At 36.3% G+C, this 8,414-nt stretch overlaps 1 pseudogene; it reads right to left on the bottom strand.

The window, feature by feature from the left end:
- Nucleotides 1-393: 393 nt before the first annotated feature.
- On the bottom strand, nucleotides 394-6,774 carry LOC104860679 (annotated as a pseudogene).
- Between the last annotated feature and the right edge of the window lie 1,640 nt (nucleotides 6,775-8,414).

An 8,414-nucleotide genomic window follows, 5' to 3' on the forward strand; every position in this document is an offset into this window, starting at 1 on the left:
TCTGTCTGTTGTGTTGTTTGAATTCTTATGTTGATACTTTTCTCGAGGGCCGAACAGGCCACATACATAGAGTAACTGAGAGCCACCATTCATTTTCAGTTTTTTTTAAGTCCATCTTCAAATGTTTCTTTTTAATTATTGAACCACCAACTTTCAGTCATTTCAAATCCCCATCTATTACCGTGGTCTGCATACTGAAGTAGTGAGGGAAATCTTTAGCTCTGAATTTTTCACAATTGAAAAGGAAAGCAAGACACAAAAATCAGTTTACAGTCAGATGTCAGAGCCACCACAGTTCTGCAGGTAGAATTCAGGCTGGAAGCTCCAGTTTTTTCCCTTCACGCCTGCTGGGGCTGCAGAAGTCTGCACTGCTTCCTTCGCTCCTCACTGTTGTCAGTGCAGTGCATGTGGGCCTCGCAGGGCATTGTACTTCACCCATCGTGACGGATCTTTGGGGAAGTGCTTCTGGCAAGTGATCATCAGCCCCTTCAGTCCTTGAATATATTTCCACTGAGTTTCGTCATTTAATATATGTACAATGTGCTTGGAAATAATCTTTTCCCTGCCAGTTCTGGCATGGATACCAAGCATGGTGACTCCAATAGGCCAGGAAGCATTTCCAATGGCTATCTGAAGGTAAGCATCATTCACTTTCATGTATTCTCTCTGCAACATGAATTTAATAATATCTGTTATTGATTCTTTAATATCAGCAGGAAGATTCCTTTTGGGGAGCTTTCTGAAAAGCGGTTTGAGGTAGGACTCAGTCTTCCTCTGCGTAGACTGTTCCATTCACCCTGCACACTGCGTTTCACATGATCTTCTCCAGTATTCAACTCTATAGCCCAAACACCAAGCAGGCACTTCAGGGATTTGGTAATGATGTCCATGCCCTTGTGATCATTGCCCTTTCCCCAGGTCTCTCCCAGGGCCTCTAACTCTTCAATAGTGGTGTTTTCTTCATTCTGTCTTCCTCTCCTTGTTCCTGACCACCCACAATTTCACTGAGGTACTGCAGATCAATCTTGTCCAAAGCTGCTTTCAGATCATTCCTCAAAACCTTGTTAACTTCTGATGTGAGGACTTCTATTTTTCTTAATCATTAAAAAGCATCATAATCAGTTTCTCCAAATAGTCTAATTGGTTCTCCTGTTTCTTACAATCTTCTGATTACCCCAATTTTGCATAGGTACATGTTGCTTCGCAGTGCTGAAATCCACCTCCCTGGGATTTCTGCTCTTCTCTCCCACTCTTTGTCAATGCTTTCCCACAATTAGGGCTGTCTTCAATGGCTTTTAGAAAAGCATCTCTGTACATCATCTTCTTAGGCTCAGTTTTCCAAATTCCTTCACCTAATTTCCATATGGAAGCTCCCAGTCATCATTCCTTTGAAAGGTTACTTGTTGTGCAACATCCGACCTCAAAATATCACTCAGAGTTTTAAACCGGGGAATTAGCTCAGTGGTATTGCACTTGCCTCACAAGTTCAAGATCCTAAGTTTGATCCCTCTTGCCTGGAAAGAGTCATGGGTAATTTTCCCTCTGCCAGTTCAAGTTCTAATACAAGATTTGATGAAGTTAGTGGTTTCTGGTCCTCTGAGGGGATTGAACTAATGACTTTGTGCTTGCGAGGCAGGTGGCACAATCATTGAGCTAAATCCCCGGCCCTTTTGGCTGTATCTTATAGCCACATCTTTCAAAATATGCTTCCTCTTCTTCTTCTTCTTTTTTTATTTCCAAGTTCACTATATTTGAAATATGTTTTTTTTATTTTCCTGTTGGATGAATTTTCCAAAACGTAAACGCAATGAGTCTATCACTCCAGGATGACAACTGACAGGCTTTGTTGCCCATGAAAAACCATTCTGGCTCTGAAGAACTCAGATCTGCCTCAACAACTGCGACAGTTTCCTAATGCGTTGAGAGATCTGCACAAGTCAGAGAAGCAATTACTTCTCAGATGATCAGCGAATGTAGAAATATTTTTAGTCTCTCAGTTTAACGTCTACAGGTTCCTGTCCTCCACCAGCTGCTGCAGCTTCTGGAGAATCTCCACCTTGAGCACATCCGTGTTGCGGTCCAGGCCCAGGTGTACCCACAGTGCCCCACAAACCTGACCTGTTTCAGTTCTTTTCTGAATTTAAAAGTGGGTTCTTTGGATAGTCGTTGATCTGTCCAACTATGAAATTATCTTTTTAATTCTACAATGTTTTAATAGCATATCCTTCATATTAGTTCTTTTTATCTTTTAGTGTCAATCCATTTGGGGAACCGTGTTATCAGTTATTGGCTATTTCTATTGTCAAAGAAATAGTAAAGATTCATAGTGTATTATCATAATTGTCTAGTGTCTCTCAGGCTATAGAGAGTACCATCTTTAATTGTATCCTTTGAAAGGGTTTATCTTTTCTCTTTTCAATCAAGGTACAACTACCAACAACAGCTACCAACTGCAGATAATTTCCAAAACGAGCATCAAGCCTTAACATTGAGCTGTCATCTATACGACAAGTTGCTTATGTGGAAGTATCTGAAAAATGATGCTAGGGAAAGGGGTTACTGGACTAAGAATATACATAAATCCCAGGGGAATATAATGCATGCTTCAAGACCTAGCAGCTTTTTTATATGTTCAGTCTGTCTATACATTCAATGAGCAACAAAATAATCACCTGCACATTTATTATATAATTTCTATCTAATAATAGAAGTTAGGTGCATTTTTCCTATTGAAATGATTAATGTAATGCAGTACTTGATAGGTATTTCAGGTCTCAAGATAATTTCACGTTCTTCAAAATAGATGGACTGTCAACTATTGTTCAAACAGGAAAAAATTTCAATGGTTGAAAGTGAACCTTATTAATTTCCTGGTGTAAAAGCCTAGTGGTTATCATTTTGTGGCAATGGATGAGTTTTTCTGCACACAGAAGATGCGTGCAGTGGTGTGAGGTTGGGGATCATCAGATCCCAAGGGTGCAGAGGTGCTTTGGCTCATTTATGTTCCAACAGATGCTAAGCTACTCACAGTAGTTTTTTATTTGTTTTTCAAAGGTGAAGTTAACTTTAAAAATTCAAATTTATATTCAAATATTATAGATAAGGAGGCATTTTTGAGAATTAAAATGTACAAAAAGTACATAGAAATACACACAAAAACTGAATACAAATAAAAGTAGAAAGCTGAATAAGATCACTGGACTGTACATTTTGTATTCTTGTACCCATCACTATAATCATGATAGCAAATAGTCCATTAGCTAAAAAGATGCTCTTATGTTTTCTCCTTTTATGACCACATCTATTATGTAATGGACTTTCAATAAACTAAACACATTTAATGTAAAAATGAAATACAGAGTAAAGACTAGAAAGAAAATTAGTCCTAATTCATAGGAAACATTATTTCTCAGGAAGATTAATCATCTACAAATTACTAGGATTAATAAAGACATTGTGTGTATATTAAATATTTAAGGGACAATTTAACTTTTACACATGAACAAATTTTAAAACCTTAAGGTTTTTAAAAATGTGTTTTTAAAAATTCCAATAGTTCTCAAACCAAAATTGTGTTTCTTAGATGATATGCAAGACTTTTAATTTTAAAATTAAATCATTCTTGAAGGAAGCAAAGATTTGACCAAGTAGAATGATATTTGGAAATCACAGAAAGACTTAAGTGTGTAGAAATTGCAAAATTTCTCAAAGTAGTTATAAAATTCAAAGGGTTTATAATCAAAATTACATGAAAACATCTCTTTAGAAGTGTTTCTTAAATTTCTTACAGAGAATTTTGTGAACATATAAGTCACTTTGGAAGAAATTAAAAAGGTCAGGCATTTTGCTTTAGCAGATAATAATAATGAGTATAAGAGGTACTGATTCATATATGTTCTATTCATGTAGTTTATTTTTCCCTTGTTCATCATTCACTTTACTGCACATTTATTTCATAGATATTATTTAATCAATCTTTTTTCAATATCCTAAATGTATTTGTTCTATTTATCAAATCAATATGATAAAAGCCCCATCATTAATATAGTAATCTGTCTATCTTTCGCCTTACTACATGCCTTTACCTTAACTGCTGAAAACTTTTGGAGAAAAATTGCACACAGGGGAAATTTCCTAAGAAACTGTCCTTACCCTTACTTTTACCCTGAATATGTTCATTTTATTATTATTAAAATCTGGTAACACTCCAATTTTAATAACAGCAATCATTTAAAAACTACACCACGCTTACCACATCCTTATCTCTTCATCTACTGATAGCAAAAATCTTCCCTTTTTACTTCACAGGAAAAGAAATTAGGCCCTCAGGGGTAAACTATCAGAGCTTTCTACAAATAAGTCCTTCCAAGTTTGTTCTTTTTTAGTTGGCAGCATCATTCAATATATTATGATTTTTTTCTTTTATATTTGAACCAATTTTATTAATGCATTTATGTAAATAAAAGCAGTATTCATTGTTTCCTAATAGGTATTGTCACAATTGATGGGAGCTCAAAGTAGTTAGCAAAATCTCACATGAATACCATGATAGATAAGGGAAGAAAAAAATCATATCCAATAATCAGAAATACTGAGTGTACACAGGAGAGTCACATGGCTCAGAATAGAATCTGATGCTGAATTTCAAGTCCTTGGATTAGGGAAATATTTAAATACACACACACACACACACACACACACACACACAAGATCTAGGTCAGTGTTGTAATCTTGGAGTAACTATGTTTCAGGAAGCTTCTAGATAAGTACTAAGGACAGCCTTCCACACTTCCAAGCCTCCCTTCCTTATGAGGAAAGCAGTCAACTATTCACTGAATGCAGTGGGGAGGCAGCTAAGAAAGAGCTATAGGACTTTAAATAGACTTTGGACTTAGTATAGAGAAAATGTAGATAGTGAGCAATGTTACAGTACTATCTGAGCATAATCAAGCACATACTAATACTACTAATATGTTGGGGAAATATAATGTAAACCAAAATCTTCTGCCAACCTAGAAAAACTTTTTCCACAAACACAAGGAATATAAAACAATTTTATTAGTGCCTAGTCATTAAACTGGAATTGATGTGCATCACAGACAATCTGCTAAAAACAAAAATCTTGAAAGGAAGAATGAAATCTCATACTTTTATATATTCAATCAGAGATAGTCTATTACATCCATGTTTTTAAGCAATCAGTCATCAAGTGGGGGCCTATTCACTCTATATCACTCTTTGGGATGACTTACCTTACCAGTAAACTGGCTTTATTCAAAGGTAACATAGGCTTCTTATAGATGCGTAACAGAAGTCAGACCCTACTGTCTCACAGAGACAAAGAGATGGGACACTTTTAACTTGGTGTTGACATTTTTAAAGAGATGATTTCTAGGTACTTGAGAAAGCTGTGCTTGGGTTTTAAAGAAAAAAAATTATTTATTTAATTGTTAACAACTTTATATGCAATTCAAAGAGGAAGAAAGAACTTGTAGATGTACTGTTACTAAAGTGTCTGACTTTAAAAACTGAAAATGAGGCGACAGCAGTGATTGGCAGTCTCTTCCTTATTTTCAACAATGAAAATAAGCCCTGTAATTTTAATCTGTTCCGGTCCTTGCGCTTGCAAAGCAGGCCACCAAACCGCTGAGCTAAATCCCCAGCCCACCAACACCATTTACTAAAGAGGATATCAGTCCTCCAGTGAGGATGGTTAGCTCCTTTGTCAAAGATGAGATAGCTGAGTATGTTAGGAGTTGTTTCTGCATCTTCTTATCTATTCCATGGATCCTTGGGTCTGTTTCTTTATGAGCAAATATTTAGCAGCATGAGAACTTGCACAAAGAATCAACAACTGGGATCTCATTGTATTAAAAAGTTTTTGCAGTGCAAGAGAAATTACCAACAGAGCTAAGAGACAACCTACAATGTGGGGAAAAAATTTTACCAGCTACTCCTCAGACAAAGGACTACTATCTAGAATATATACAGAACTAAAAAAAACAGACCCCCCCCAACTAAAAAGACCTGATTCAAAAATGGGCATCTGAAATGAACAGACATTTCTCAGACAAAGAAGTAAAGCAGCAAATAAATACACGAAAAAAATGTTTAACAGCACTGGTCATTCAAGAGATGCAGATGAAAACACTGAGATTCTACCTTACCCCAGAAAGAGTGGTTGCTATCAAGAAATCAACCTGTAAGAAATGCTAGCAAGGCTGTGGGGAAAGAGGAACACTGTTCCTCTGCTGTTGGGAGTGTAGACTGGTGCAACCACTGTGGAAATCTATATGCAGATACCTCAAAGAACTAGGATTAGAGGTTCCATTCGGCCCAGTAAGTGATTGAGTAACATGGCCAGGGGAGAATGTATAATTTCATAATAGCCGTGCTCATCCCTCTTGCCTCATTCCTATCTACCCTCCCAGGCATCTGGCAACCACTGTTCTATTTTTCACCACTATGAGATCAGCTTTTGTAGATTTCATAAATAAGTGAAATCACGCATTAACCTTTCTGTGTCTAGCTTTTTTCACTTAATGTATTGTTCTCCAGGTCCATCCATATACTTTCCTCCAATGACCCTCAAATGTTGGCATTCCTTCATGACTGTTTTCAGCATACAGCATACAGAATATGTCCTCTCCCAATATTTACCTTTTCCTCGTTTTGTATATCTGCATGTGTCACAATCTTGACTGTCACCCTGATTGGCTTGGGAGCTGCCTGGGGATTAGTAAACAACCCTTCTACGGTACCTGTGTGAGTCATGAAGATGTGACACTGGGAACTCTATCCGGTCCCCAGTTCCTTTCTTTCTATTGCTTTTCCTCTAAAAGTGCATCTTCCTGCCATACTCATCGAGCATGGTCTTTGTGTGGAGCCAGCTGACTGTAGACTGAAAAGTGTAAAATTTTTCTTCCTTTAAGTTTTGAATTTAAAATATTTTGTTTCAGTGATGAGAAATCAGAATAAAACAGAATGCAAGATAGTATTTGGCTGGTTCTAAAGCCTTTCCCCTAAAATCTTGATGGAATACTAGCTATTTTCCAGACATTAGAATTGTAACGGGAACTCTAATTAGAGTAATTAATATTCTTTTAGACAATATATCTTTCTTTCTTTTGTCCAGACTCCACATATAGTCACTCTTTATTTTCTCTCTATTGGGCTTTATTTCTTTATCTTCATATTTCATATGAATAATTGAATCTTCAATCATTAATTTTCAACATTTTCAACATTTTTACTTAACTTTCACTGCAACCTTAATTTGAAACATTTTTTACATTTCTTGCCTAGTATTCTTTCTATTTAAACTCTCAAAAGTACTTTGCTTACTCTAAAATTTTGCTTTCCTCAAATGCCTGTTGATGCTTCATTGTCTAAACATAATTAAAAATTATTGCTAATGTACAATCCTTTGTCAATTTTAATAGTGTCTTTATTCCTGAAAACTCTTTCAACATAGGCTTCTCTGGACATAATTTCGTAGGGTTAATATTTAGACAGGCATATTTCTGTTCAGATTGAGTGGAGAGCACATAGGCAAATTGATAGCTCCTTTATTACAAAAGGAAGAAATCTTCCTGATATATATTAAGACAATTCTTTCACTCTGTGTGAACAATACAGTTTCAATAATTTGGCTTGCATTCTGTCTGTGGCCCTGATATTACGATTAAATGTTTCTACTTTGTAGCATTTTCCAATCTGATAATTTTCAGACATGGCAGCACACTCAAATCATATGAAGAGCTTTGAAAATTACTTCTGCTTGTATCTCCCCCAGCAAACAGCGATTCAACTGTAGGGTCAATATTTGTTCTTTCATGCATGTGTTTGTGTGTTTTGTGTTTAAAACTAGGGGTTGAACCCATAGGATCACACATGCTAAGCTTGTGCTCTCCCATGAGCTATACCTCTATCTCAAATTCAATTAGAGTTATTGCTACTTCTTCAAAGATTGCTCATTTTTTTCAGTTGTTTTATGCATTCTCATTGCTGTTTTAATCTAAAGCAGATGTTATTTGAGATTAGTTAACAGTCTACCTACTCAAATTTCTTTTGTAATTTTGATGATCATCTCACAGTTCACATCTTACTCAAGCAGGATTGCTATAGGGCCTGGAGCAATAGTTCTCATTGCAAGATGTACATCAAATGACCTGAGGGATTTGAAAGCATTCCTATGCCAGGCCAATTAAATGAGACCTTTAGGTAAAAAGGAAAGTGATAGGTTGTTAAAAGTTCTGCCAGTAAGACAGACTCCTGTAAAGCTAAGGCTAAGAGTCCTTAGGCTTTCACAGCAGTTGCCCATCTTTTTGGCACTAGGTACTAGTTTTATGGAAAAATTTTTTTTCCACAGATCCAGTGGAAGGAAGGTGGTTTGAGGATGATTCGAGTTTATT

Source organism: Fukomys damarensis, unplaced genomic scaffold, assembly GCF_012274545.1.
Source record: "Fukomys damarensis isolate Sample0158 unplaced genomic scaffold, DMR_v1.0_HiC HiC_scaffold_4, whole genome shotgun sequence".
In the NCBI taxonomy this organism is placed as follows: domain Eukaryota; kingdom Metazoa; phylum Chordata; class Mammalia; order Rodentia; family Bathyergidae; genus Fukomys; species Fukomys damarensis.